At 41.3% G+C, this 12547-nt stretch overlaps 1 protein-coding gene across 6 annotated transcripts in view; it reads right to left on the bottom strand.

Annotated features, from left to right (window-relative positions):
• Positions 1-12547, bottom strand: part of ZNF438 (zinc finger protein 438) — a 214633-nt gene that overhangs the window by 85434 nt on the left and 116652 nt on the right. Inside the window, exon 1 of one of the 6 annotated variants that reach the window (XM_007667792.4) lies at positions 469-552. The exons of the other annotated variants lie outside the window; for them this stretch is intronic. The gene's annotated coding sequence lies outside the window, so the exon portion shown is untranslated. Of the gene's footprint in view, positions 1-468; positions 553-12547 lie in introns of those variants that run through there. 6 annotated transcript variants of the gene reach the window in all.

The following is a 12547-nucleotide window of genomic DNA, read 5'->3' as shown; positions in this document are numbered from 1 at the left end:
GGATTCGAACCCATGACCTCTGCCTCCCAAGCCCGGGCTATTTCTATAATAATGTTAATAATGTTGGTATTTGTTAAGCGCTTACTATGTGCAGAGCACTGTTCTAAGCGCTGGGGTAGACACAGGGGAATCAGGTTGTCCCACGTGGGGCTCACAGTCTTAATCCCCATTTTACAGATGAGGTAACTGAGGCACAGAGAAGTGAAGTGACTTGCCCACAGTCACACAGCTGACAAGTGGCAGAGCCGGGATTCGAACCCATGACCTCTGACTCCAAAGCCCGTGCTCTTTCCACTGAGCCATGCCGTAAGCGACAATGCTTCTGACCAGGGGGTGGGGGGGGTGGGATTGGAACCCATGACCTGCGACTCCCAAGCCCGGGTTCTTTCCACTGAGCCACGCCGCCCCCAGCCCGGCCGCCGTGCCAGCCAAGGCTCCTCCGTGGGTGCCCCCCCTGCCCTCCCTTACCTTCTCCGGCCCTCGACGCTCTTCTGCCTCGGCCTCTCCAGCTCCGCTTGCAGCCATCGCAACGTTTCGGCTCAGTGCATACCGCCCGTTGAGAACACACACAGACACACACACTACTGCCCAAAGCTGAAGGGCAGGAATTTACAAGGCTCACCGCTCCTGTAGGGGCAGGGGGGTTAACCACCTCTAATTTACAAAAAGTGGAGCTGCCAGGGGGATTTTACTGGAGAGAAAGAAAAGGAAACACGGGGCGCTACAAAATGTCCCCCTGCTTCAGTCACCCTCCTCCTGGGTGGGATAGTCTAGGGCAGGAGTCGATGATTGGAAGCACCTGCATTTTCCAGCCACTTCTCCGACCCCTCCAATTAGGAGCTCTAAGCCACAGCTGCAAGACTAGCCGATGCCTCTACAAACCCCATCAGAGCCCCCACCAACATAATCCCTAGAGATATGAAAAATAAGAATGCATTTAATGTCCCAGAGGTATTTGAGGTTTCCCCGAATAGATTAAAAAGAATTGTCACATTTATTAAACACTCAGTGCTAAATCCTAGAGCAGATACACTACAAGATAATCGGATCAGGCATAAACCCTTTCCCGCCCCTTCAGACTGTAAGCACGTTGTGGGCAGGGAATTATCTGTTAGAGCCTCCCAAGCGCTTAGTATAGTTTTCTGCACACAGTTGAGTGTTCAATAAATACAATTGACCGAGTGACAGTTTGGGAGGGAGGAAAAACTAGGCATTTTATCCCTATTTTACAGACGAGGGAACTGAGGCACAGAGAGGTTAAACAACTGCCCCATGGGCATCGGCAGAGCTGGTACCCATATTTCCTGACTCCCTGAGCCACAGTCTTTCCGCCAGGCTTGGCCTGAGAGTCAGAGGTCCTGGGTTCTAATCCCAGTCTGCCTCTCATCGGGTGTAATAATGTTGGTATTTGTTAAGCGCTTACTATGTGCAGAGCACTGTTCTAAGCGCTGGGGTAGATACAGGGTAATCAGGTTGTCCCACGTGAGGCTCCCAGTTAATCCCCATTTTACAGATGAGGTAACTGAGGCACAGAGAAGTGAAGTGACTTGCCCACAGTCACACAGCTGACAAGTGGCAGAACCGGGAGTCAAACTCATGACCTCTGACTCTGAAGCTCAAGCTCTATCCACTGAGCCATGCTGCTTCGCCACCTTGGGCAAGATGTGTCACCTTGGGCAAGTCACTTAACTTCTCTGTGCCTCGGTTCCCTCATCTGCAAAATGGGGATTCAATACCTGTTCTCCCTCCTACTTAGATTGTACTTAGCCCTATGTGGGACCTGCTTATCTTGTATCCTCCCCAGCCCTTGGTGCAGAGCTTGGCACATAGTAAAACCACTATTACTATTACGAGGCCACAAAACCAGGCCTGACAAAACTAGGATTCATTGCAAATCTCTAGGCAGGTTATTTTTTTTGCACTTGTTCTTCCAAAACCTTTCTCAAAATTACATGGAAAACCTAGGTGCACGGGAGGCTACTGAAGGTCTGCTTGGGGCTCACAGTCTAAGGGAGAGGGCGAATTAGTATTTTATCTTTACATTCCCCTAACGTCTCTCTTCTCTGCATCATCTATCCACTTGTTTATGCATCCTTTAAGCACTTTGATAGCTCCCACAATATTAAGAACTAATACTAATAGCCAGTACAAATAGCTCCCACAGTCCCACAATACTAATGCAAATATTTTTATACGGTACGATTTCCCCTCCTCCCTAATCTACTTTTATGTATCTCCCCCTGTGTGACTGTAAACTCCTTGTGGGCAGGGATTGCCTCTACCAATTCTGTTGTATTGTACTTTCTTAAGTGCTTAGTAGAGTGCACTGCACACTGTAAGAGTTCAATAAACAAATACCACTAATTGACTGATAGTGATCTCCATGTTATTTTACAATAGGTGGCATTTATGTTACTGATTAAATTCACCTTTTCCTGAATGCTCTGATCTAGGCCAGGGCCATTTTGTTTTTAATATTTAAAGCAGTTAATTCTTCAATTCATTTCAGACCATCTATACGGACACACATTTCAACAAATAGCCAAGAGGGACTTGGGAAAATGTTTCCAAGATCTTACAACTATCAAAAAAAAAAGGCAAATTTATTTTCAGATTTAGTTTTTTTGTTCTCTGACATAATTTCACAAGTTCCATAGGTTATTGCCAATTGGCAGATTAAAAAGGGAGTGCTTATAACAGATGCTAGTATACTGACATAAAATAGGTTTCTTGCCTTCTTACATCTAAGATAGAAGATAATGAAAAACCCTGGATCATATTTGCTTTCATGTTTGAAATCATGAGAGCTTTAAATTTTGCCTTATCTAAAATCATAATATTAGTTCTTCAAGATGCTTAACATGTCTTATAAAGTACACACTGACTGTTCTAATCTCACATTTAATGTGTTTGCACAAGATTGCTGAAATTCAGAAAGAAACTACAACGTGAAGCTTGCTCAAGTTAATAACCAGTTGCTTTTTGTAGCACACAAAAATGCAAAGACTTTTATGAAAGTCAACAGACCAAAAAGCTGAACCAATGGGTATAGAGGTATAAACTGAAACAATTTATAAAAATAACTAGATATTGTTTTAAGAGACATACTGAGCTTAATAAAAGCGCGGAAAAGTTATGCAGTGGCATAGATAGGTGCTAACTTGAAGCCGTGAACCCTAAATTTGGACTACTGGGACAAAGCTTCAACCCCACCACCATCAGTCTGGGGATAGGGAGGGGCAGCTGGATGAGACAAACCAGAATTGGAGGTGCAAGACGATGGCTCCACTTCTGACTGGGCTCTCAGAGCCAGAAGGAACTTTATTCACTCTTCCCTGCCTGGTTCCGGGGCCAGGTCACGCCAGGAGCTTGTCTCATCCCCATCAGATTCTGGGGTCCTAACTTTTAGGGGCAGGAAAGAGGCTCTTGTAGCACCCTCAGGGCACCAAGACATGGGCTTGTGCAGCTCTCACCAGACCCCAAGGCCCTGGGATCAGGCTTCAAGCAGGGGGGAAGCCTACAGTAGAGAAAGTGGTGGTCCTGGGGTCACTGTGGTAACCCTATGGCAGACAGCCCTCTATCGTCCTTGTGATATGCATGGCAGAGGATGGCAGCAGGCAGTAGCCCCTCCCACCATGCAGAAGTCAGGTAGGTATCCCACAGGTCCTCCAACCACCCAGGCCTCACATTTGGAGGACTGGTCCTGCTACATAGAGCAGCAAATGGAGATTCATTCATTCAAATACACAAGTAAGTAGAAAAATAAATTACAGATATATATATATATATATATATATATATATATACAGATATACAGAGATCAGGGTTAATGAAACAGAAGATTATATTCATTGCATTGTGAATCTTGGAAATGTGCCCCAGGCCCACTCTTTATCCACTAGACCCCCTCTACTTTTTACTTCTTTTACTGCCTCAGGTATTTCTAAATATTAATTACAAACTCTGGTCATCTTAATTTTCCTCTTAATGAATTAGAAGATTTTTTTCCAATCTGAAAGTCTTCTGTCTAGTTTTACTCTTTTTTTTTTTGGTAACTACCATGGTATATTTAAAAGAAGCCGAGGACATTCCAGAGACATAGACCAAGATTATATAGAGGGAATCATACACACAGATATACCTGATTTCATGAACTATGGGATGTAGTTTGCTTGCAAAATTTTATTCTCTTGGCTTCCTAGATTCAACTCTGAACAGGATGAGATCTTATCTTGCTGACAGGAAACACAGAATTTGTTTTGGAGGAGAGTGTGTTGGATTTGCTTTAGGAGGATTTGGGGGTTTTCTTTCTGAGTCTTCATTGTCTTTTTTTTTTTTCCTTGTATGTGAAAGTAGAATGTAATAACTCTGGTAACAGATGACCTGCTTTTTTTTTTTATTTAAATAGTTGTTCTATCCAAACAATTTAAAGCAATTAAAAACAACTTGCTTGGATATCAAGTGGAAATGAGAGTCCATTTGTAGAAAATGCATCTAAGATAGGAATCCAGAGAGCTATTAATTTTCCTTGCAATAATGTCAGCACTTGAGATCAAATGTATGTGTGTGTTTTTTTTTAATGAAGTATTAGTTGGAAAGGATAAAAGTAACTGCTTGATTTATCACTCTATAAACACACATTCCTGGAAAGGCTGTAGATAGGTAAATGGTACTTCAGAGTCTAAATTTTAAGGGAGTATTTGGCAAATTAACTCCTTTTCAATTAAAACTCCCAGATGAGTTTGTTACATAAATTTTGTTTAGCCTTTTTTATTTCCTTTCCACTCTTCCACCCTGGTCACTTCAGTAAATTAGAAGAAGCAACTGAACAGGATAATACAATAACATTTTTCCATAGGTACAGTCCAGCACTAGAGTTTATGATGCTTCAAGCAAAATGATATTATAGTGTTTCATACGGCATCAACATTCAGATTGTTTTCATCAAAGGTTTTCTTTAACAAAATGAAGACTTTCACATTTCACTTCTGGCCAGAGAAAATATGCCAATAGAAGTCCATTCTCTCCTTGTCACCTTGATGGACAGAGATGTTATTAACAGCAGTGTAGTACAGGCAAAGGGGGGGGGGGCGGGAGGGGCTGGAATTCTGCCTCTGTTAAAATTTAGATACTGCTAGTGGGCAGCAGCTGTTTTAAATTTAAGAGGACAGGAGTGAGTTAGCGACATTTTGTGAAAGATAAATGAGCCCCCAGCGTGCTCCAATTGCCAGTAAATCCATGGGATGACAAACACCCTTTCTTGCAGAGTGAGCAGGACAGGAAAGATTTCACCTTTTAAAGGAAGAAAGCATTTTTGTTGTGGAAATGGGACATTAACAAAGGTTTCCCTGCTGTCTGCTCCACCTCCATGCTTCAGCTTTTTATAAATCCTCTACCACCCAATTCTGTTCCCAGAACTCACTGGTGCAGGTAGAACCTACTATAATATGCCCAAATGCACTTCTGCCTTGGGCTTTCTTAACTCCAAAGAGCCAGCTTAAGTTTTAAATCCTGAATGGCCCTTTAAAAAATGTTTTCAATAATGCAACATCAGCATTTTACAGAAGATTACATTATTTCAATGATCAATAACTTTTCTCTGAAATACCATCCATCAGCATGGAAAAAACAAGTCTCCTTTTAAGCCTTACAACAGACATTTCATATTCATTGCTAAGAATGTACCCAGTATATTTTAAGCATTTTCTCTTTACTGTGGCTTTGACATGTCAAAAAGCTGTTAAAAATCAAAATCCTCTCTTTAAGCTGATTGTGTGCCATCTTAAAGACGATCTCTGAGTGAAAGCTGCAAGTTTCTATGGCAGGAAAAAGAATATTGACTTTCCCCCCATAAATTTTATCTAACAAAGAAAAACAAGCTACCTAAGGCAGTTGTTTGAATTTCATGAGATTGACAGGTCTGGATAACTCAAGACCCAATTATTGTGTTTTCCAGTTGCAGATAATATGTAGTTCTTATCTCGGCTTTGTTATGGTGTTCCAAACAAAAGTGCCCTTTTCTTTTTCAATGTGTGTTTGGGAAGACCTATCTAGCACAGGTCATAAGCGTCCCTTTAAGGAATTCACAATTTAAAAGGGTAGAGGGAAGAAGGAAATAGTGTAGGAAATAAAGCAGAAGCCAATAAATTAGACAGCAGTCACAAATGTGAGCAAGGACTTGTCTACCAATTCTATAGTACTGTACTTTCTCAAGTACTTAGTGCAATGATGGGCACACAGTAGGTGCCATTGATTGTCTGAATAAGAGCTGTGGCTTATTACTATGAAAAGAGCAGATTTTTGGTGGCTTTGGCCAGACCTTCCCTAGTCCAACAGCTTCAATGTTCCTATCAGTGCAGAAACGGTGTTAACTGTTCCACCTTCTACCCACTCCATTCCCATGGGATATGATTATTTTCAGGAGTTGCAACAGATTCTGAGGTCACAGGCCTGCAGCATTAAGTTTTTCTTGTCATCATCAGGAACTCCCTAGAAGAAGATCAGGGAACTACACTGGCCAATCATAGGAGGATGACCATTTCTCTGACACTAGCCCATCGAGGGACATCCTTGCTTCTGACTTTTGCATAAACTGACGAGTTATAGCTCCAAAGTCTAATTTGGTAAAGGGTTCACTTCATTTCAATCTGAGTTCTTCGGAAATAAATTTTGGTCTGAAAATAGAGTTGTCTGACTCTTGGTCAAAGATGGTATGATGAGATTCTCAAGAAGCAAGACTAACACAGTGATATGCTCGCTCCAGTTCTCTTAAGGGTTGATTTGGGTAGAACTGTTTGAAGATGAATGTTGAATGAAATTACCAAAGCAGTGACCAACCCAGTTATGGATCCCACATATCTAAGAAACTGCTGAGGTGATTACATTTTTGTCATCAAATAGGAGAAATTAATTCTCAGAAAAGTGGAAAAGTAAAATCTCCTGCTAAACCAAGCATGACCATGTTCATTTTATCAAGCTCATTTGAGTATGGAAGAATACTCTGCCAAATTTCAATTGTGCAGCACTTTTGGCAGAGAAATCAGATAAATGCAGAGCATTGAAAACAATGACACGTCCAGAAAAAAGTGAAATGGTCAAGTGAACACCACCCCTCAAATCTAATAATAATAATAATAATATATGGGAACATGGGACTTTTATTTGACTGATGATGAAATCTTTGCTTCACTGAGAAAATCCAAATAAACCAAGAGCTATAAAGCCTTTAATATACTGATGGCTCCTTCCTGTAACTTTTCATCAGGAACTAGTAGTTACAATCTGTGAAAGCTATAGACCGCTCTTTGTTGGAAGGATAACAAAGTGACAGACAGCACGAGTCCACCTTATTACCAAATGTAAACAAGAGTGAATTACATTTCTGCTCTTTATATCAATCAATCCACTGAGTGCCAACTACATACACTAAGCACTTGAGAGAGGACACTGGAAGCAAGATGCACACCACTGTCCCAAACAGATCTTATTTAGACATTTCAGGGTATTGGGAATGGCCTTAGAGAGAAAGTCAGTTGGGGCTATTTGAAGAAGACTTGCAGGCTTTGATATGATTTCTATAAACATCCAGGAGCCGTGCTACAGTGCTTGGCACATAGTAAGTGCTTAACAAATACTACAAATGTTACCTGCAACTGAATCTCCAAGTGTGATTAGAAAGATCTGAAGAGGGACATAATCAGCCAAAAAAACCCATCAATTTTTAAAGGTAAAAAACCCCAAATTCCCCTTTAAACTTAAGCTCCTATTGGTCATGAGTCTCTTTAGTTGCCTCCCCCTCCCATTGTAGGAGCTCAATAAGGAAAGCTTAGTCTCTCCGAATCCCATTAAGCAAGGAGGAAGAGAATGAACTTGCTTTACATAGGAGAAAGAAGAATTGATTAAATGGAAAGGGATGACCATGCAAGAGTTGGACTCTCTCCAGGGACACGGAGTAGAGTAACTAGAAGGCCGGACATGGCAGAGACAAAGGAAGGGCCAAATGCTGTCTTTATCTCAGGATTTGAATTGGTCACCCCACTGTGGCTATCAGAGCAGATGGTAGGCTAGGGAGGCTAGGGAGGGAGATTTCATTGCTGGTACCTCCTTTTGGCAGCAACAATTACCTTCCCCACCTTTTCCAATTTCCACTGTCATTGATTTAAAGAGGGCTTTTTGATATTTGAATTCTACATTAATTATGTTTCATTGGAATAACATGAGGATTTGAGACAATAGTGCTTTTTTCTAAGTCAAAGAAACTGGGAGAGCAAATGCTTTTAATTAGTTGAGAAAAAACTTTCGAAGCACAATAGAAAATATTCTGAAGACTAGGGAGGGTTTGTGTTTCAGGTTGGAAACTGTATGTGTGATCATGATAACAAACACTGGCCTCATTTAAATCCTAAATTCCAACTTCACTGCCACGATGTTTTACCACCTGAATGTGATGATATGGGACAAGCTAAATGATAGAGGGAAGATGTTCCATTCTCTGCAGGGAAAGCCCAAAAACATTAGACATCTAATTCAAGCCCCTCCTTGACTAAAAATAATAATAATTCTGGAATTTGTTAAGCACTTACTATGTACCAAGCACTGTGCCAAGCGCTGGGTAGATACAAGGTAAATCAGGTTGGACACAGTCCCTGTCCCACATAGGGCTCACACTCATCCTCATTTTACAGTTGAGGTAACTGAGGCACAGTGAAGTGAAGTGACTCACCCAAGGTCACACAGCAGACAAGTGGCAGAGGCAGGATTAGAACACACGACCTCTGACTCCCAGGCTGCTCTTGCCACTAGGCCATGCTGCTTCCCATTCTGCATCTGCCTCCTGGCTGACCTTCCGGCCTCCTGTCTCTCCTCCTGTAATCCATACCTGACTCTGCTTCACAGATTACTGATTGACAAAAATGTTCAGTCCATGTCTTCCCACTCCTCAGGAACCTCAAATGGCTGCCACCTCTGCTTCAGACACTCCTTACCACTTGCTTTAAAGCACTCAATCAGCACACCCCAACCTAACTCACTTCACTGATCTCCTACCACAGCCCAGCCAGCACACTCCTCCTCCGATCCCTTTCCCATGTCCTCTCCCTAGCCTGGAATTCCCTCCCCTTCCATATATGCCAGACTACCACTCTCTCCACCTTCAAAGCATTAAAGTCACATCTTCTCCAAGAGGCCTTCCCTGATTAAGACCTCTTTTCCCTGGCTTGCTCTCTCTTCTGTATTGTCTATGCACTTGGATCTGTGATCTTTGGACATTTGGCATTTGTTCCAACCCCAGGGCATTCAGGTACATATCTTTAAATTATGTATTATAAGCCACTTATTGATTCACATTAATGTCTGTCTCCCCCTCTAGACTGTAAGCTCCTCATGGGCAGGGAACATGTCTAATTCCTTTTTACTGTACTCTCCCAAGCACTTAGCCCAGTGTTCCGCATATACTAAGTGCTCAATAAATGCCACTGATTGATTGACTGACTGAAAACCTGAAGGACTAGAGCCCTTATGTCTAAAACCCAGAATAATTCAATTCTGATTTAAATAGTAAGCATTTTGTTGAGATTATTTATCTACACAAGAGTCCTTGATGCATGTCTCATAATTTGGACTAAATCTCCTGAAAAATCAATCACCATTTGGATACGGCACCCTTTGACTACCACATAATACATTCAGTGTCTTGCGGTGGCTTTTCAAAACCTTTCCCTTTCCCAGTGATTGATAATAACAGAAAATAAACAGAATTTTAGCCTCAGTGGAGAGCTCATGGAGAAGGCTGATTCCACAACAACTTCAATAGGGTTTCAAATCTTTATTCTGCACCAATTTAGCTCCAGGGAAGTCTAGTAAAAAAAAAAATTCCTTTAGCTGACTAAACATTAAATATGTAGTGTCCTTCCAGACAATAGGCGAGAGAGAACGTCTCAGTGGTAAATAATAGCAATAGCAAAAATAATAATTATAATATTTTGAATTTACTCAACCTTATTTGCCAAAGAACTTCTATATCAGTGATCTCTTCTGAACCTCCTTCCAGCATCCCTATGTTAGAGAGGAGCAGCCAGGTTGGAAATAATTTATTCATCTATTTTTACACCTATCTTCTAGGGTAACATCAGCAGTGTAAGTGGAATTGGAATTTTAATTGCAGTTTAAAATGTTAAAATAAGATTAAATTTTTGATCTTTCAGAGAAATGTAATAATGTAATATTGTGCCTAATGTCAGATGAGTAATTTATTACATTATTTAATTAAGGGGTATTTATGGGCACTTGATTCATGCCCAGAAAATTATAAAAAATGTATTTAAATTATAATTATAACATTTATTCAGCATTCCTTTGCTCCTAGGCTCTGGAGACTCAAAACTACTTTTTCTTTTGTACAGAATAGGATTAAAGATTTACTATAGACCAATTTAAATTCTCTTCACTGTCCTTTTTCCAGAGCAGGCAAAAGAGCTCTGATGTAACAGTTTGTCTCTGTCCAGCATTGGAAGATGTTCTGTCAGAAGTCACCCGGAATAGTCTCAAAAATGAGACTAAAAATTTCCTTGCATTTTATAGGATATTATCCTAGTCATTGAAAAACTTTTAATAGCCAGGGATTTCAAGTTTCCTTCATAGAAAGTTATATTTTCATTGTTCTCAATAGTGTAATATACCCACTAATATACACAATAATAGGGTAATTGGACTGTCTGTCCAACAGTGTAATACACCCATCGGAAATTCATTATAGTTACCATTGGTGTTTTCCTTTCCTTAGACAACCAGCAAGAAATCAGTTCTAAATCAGCCCAGCCAGTAACCTTAGTCAAGTCAATCTACCTCTCTGTGGCTTCCCTTTCTGTATAAGAGGAACCATAACTCTGACCCTTAGCCTCAAGGATATTGTAAAGACTACAGCTACATGTCTTTCTTTGTTTCACATACTTTCAAAATTAGACTGTCAAGCACTTGGAAAGTAAATTCACCACAGACATGCAATAATATTAGTTGGTAATCTGTTCCCTCAAATCCCCACAGAAGGCTTTCTACACAAACTGAAGGTAAAAAAATTAAAATCTAACAGGAGATGTAGGCTCAGGGCATATAGTGTGGTGCCAATGAGAAATCTAAAAATAATACCATAATGACAAAACTATTTTTTTTATTATAATATGGGTTCACTATGCTTACTGATTTGGGGCTGAGACAGCTTAAGAATGTTACCTAGCCTCATGCCATGCTGTGCAAGCTCAGCATGCCTTTCTGATGCTCCCATTACTATCTTGTTTTTTTTGTGTGTGATTTCAAAGCTTCACCTTAGAAGTCCAGCTCACCATGCTGTGTTTAAAACTTACCAAAACTGTCAGTGGTGAGAACTAAGCTGGGGACAGGGCTGATGCCCTGAGGCAGGAAAGAGCCTGGTTCCTTGTATGCTTTGTGCCGGCTGTGGAGCAGCTGGGTGAGGATGGAGGTGATGGGAGGAAGGCAGAAACATCAGGGAAGATAATAATAATAATAATGTTGGTATTTGTTAAGCGCTTACTATGTGTCAAGCACTGTTCTAAGCGCTGGGGTAGACACAAGGGAGTCAGGTTGTCCCACGTGGGGCTCACAGTCTTCATCCCCATTTTACAGATGAGGTAACTGAGGCACCGAGAAGTTATGTGACTTGCCCAAAGTCACACAGCTGACAAATGGCCGAGCCGGGATTTAAACCCATGACCTCTGACTTCAAAGCCCGTGCTCTTTCCACTGAGCCACGCTGCTTCTCCAATCAGTAGGGAGCATAAATGGGAGATGGATAGCAAGAGCCAGCGTCTTTAGGTCAACAACAAAGATCACGTCAGTGGCTGCTGGTCTCCTATTTTTGTTCCTTATTAAAGGGCAAGGATGGAAGTGGGAAAAACCCTGGTGCTGGCTTGATTCAGGTGGGGGGAAGGGGGTTGTTTTTGATAGGTGACATGGCATTGTGATTCTCTTCTTTCTGCACTACTTAGAGAGAAGAAGCGTGGTCTAGTAGATAGAGTACGGGCCTGGAAATCAGAAGGACGTGGGCTATAATCCCGGCTCCGCTATTTGCCTGTTGTATGACCTCGGCCAAGTCACTTGACTTTTTTGTGCCTCAGTTACCTCATCTGTAAAATGGTAATTGAAACTGTGAGTTCCATGTGGGAGAGGGACTGTGTCCAAACTGATTAGCATGTATCTAGAGTGCTTGACACATAGTAAACACTTAATAAATACCATCAGTATTATTATTGTTTCAAATTCCCCTACTCATCACTGAATCTTGCCTCACATGATTTATAACCTTCAGAGTCTTGTTTTGTTTAGTCAAGATAGGTGTGTAGACAGGGAATGTGTCTACCAATTCTGTTGTGTGGTACTCTCCCAAGTGCTTAGCACAGGACTCTGCACACAGTAAGTGCTCAATAAATATCACTGAATGGTTGATTGATTGAAGAAACCCTATCTCTAGCTTTATTCCTAGAAAGTCTTCAGCCTTAATCTACAGCTTGCAATAGCCCTAAGCATCAGAACACAG

Source organism: Ornithorhynchus anatinus, chromosome 13 (assembly GCF_004115215.2).
Source record: "Ornithorhynchus anatinus isolate Pmale09 chromosome 13, mOrnAna1.pri.v4, whole genome shotgun sequence".
Taxonomy (NCBI): Eukaryota; Metazoa; Chordata; class Mammalia; order Monotremata; family Ornithorhynchidae; genus Ornithorhynchus; species Ornithorhynchus anatinus.
This window is presented reverse-complemented; position numbering and strand designations above follow the sequence as displayed.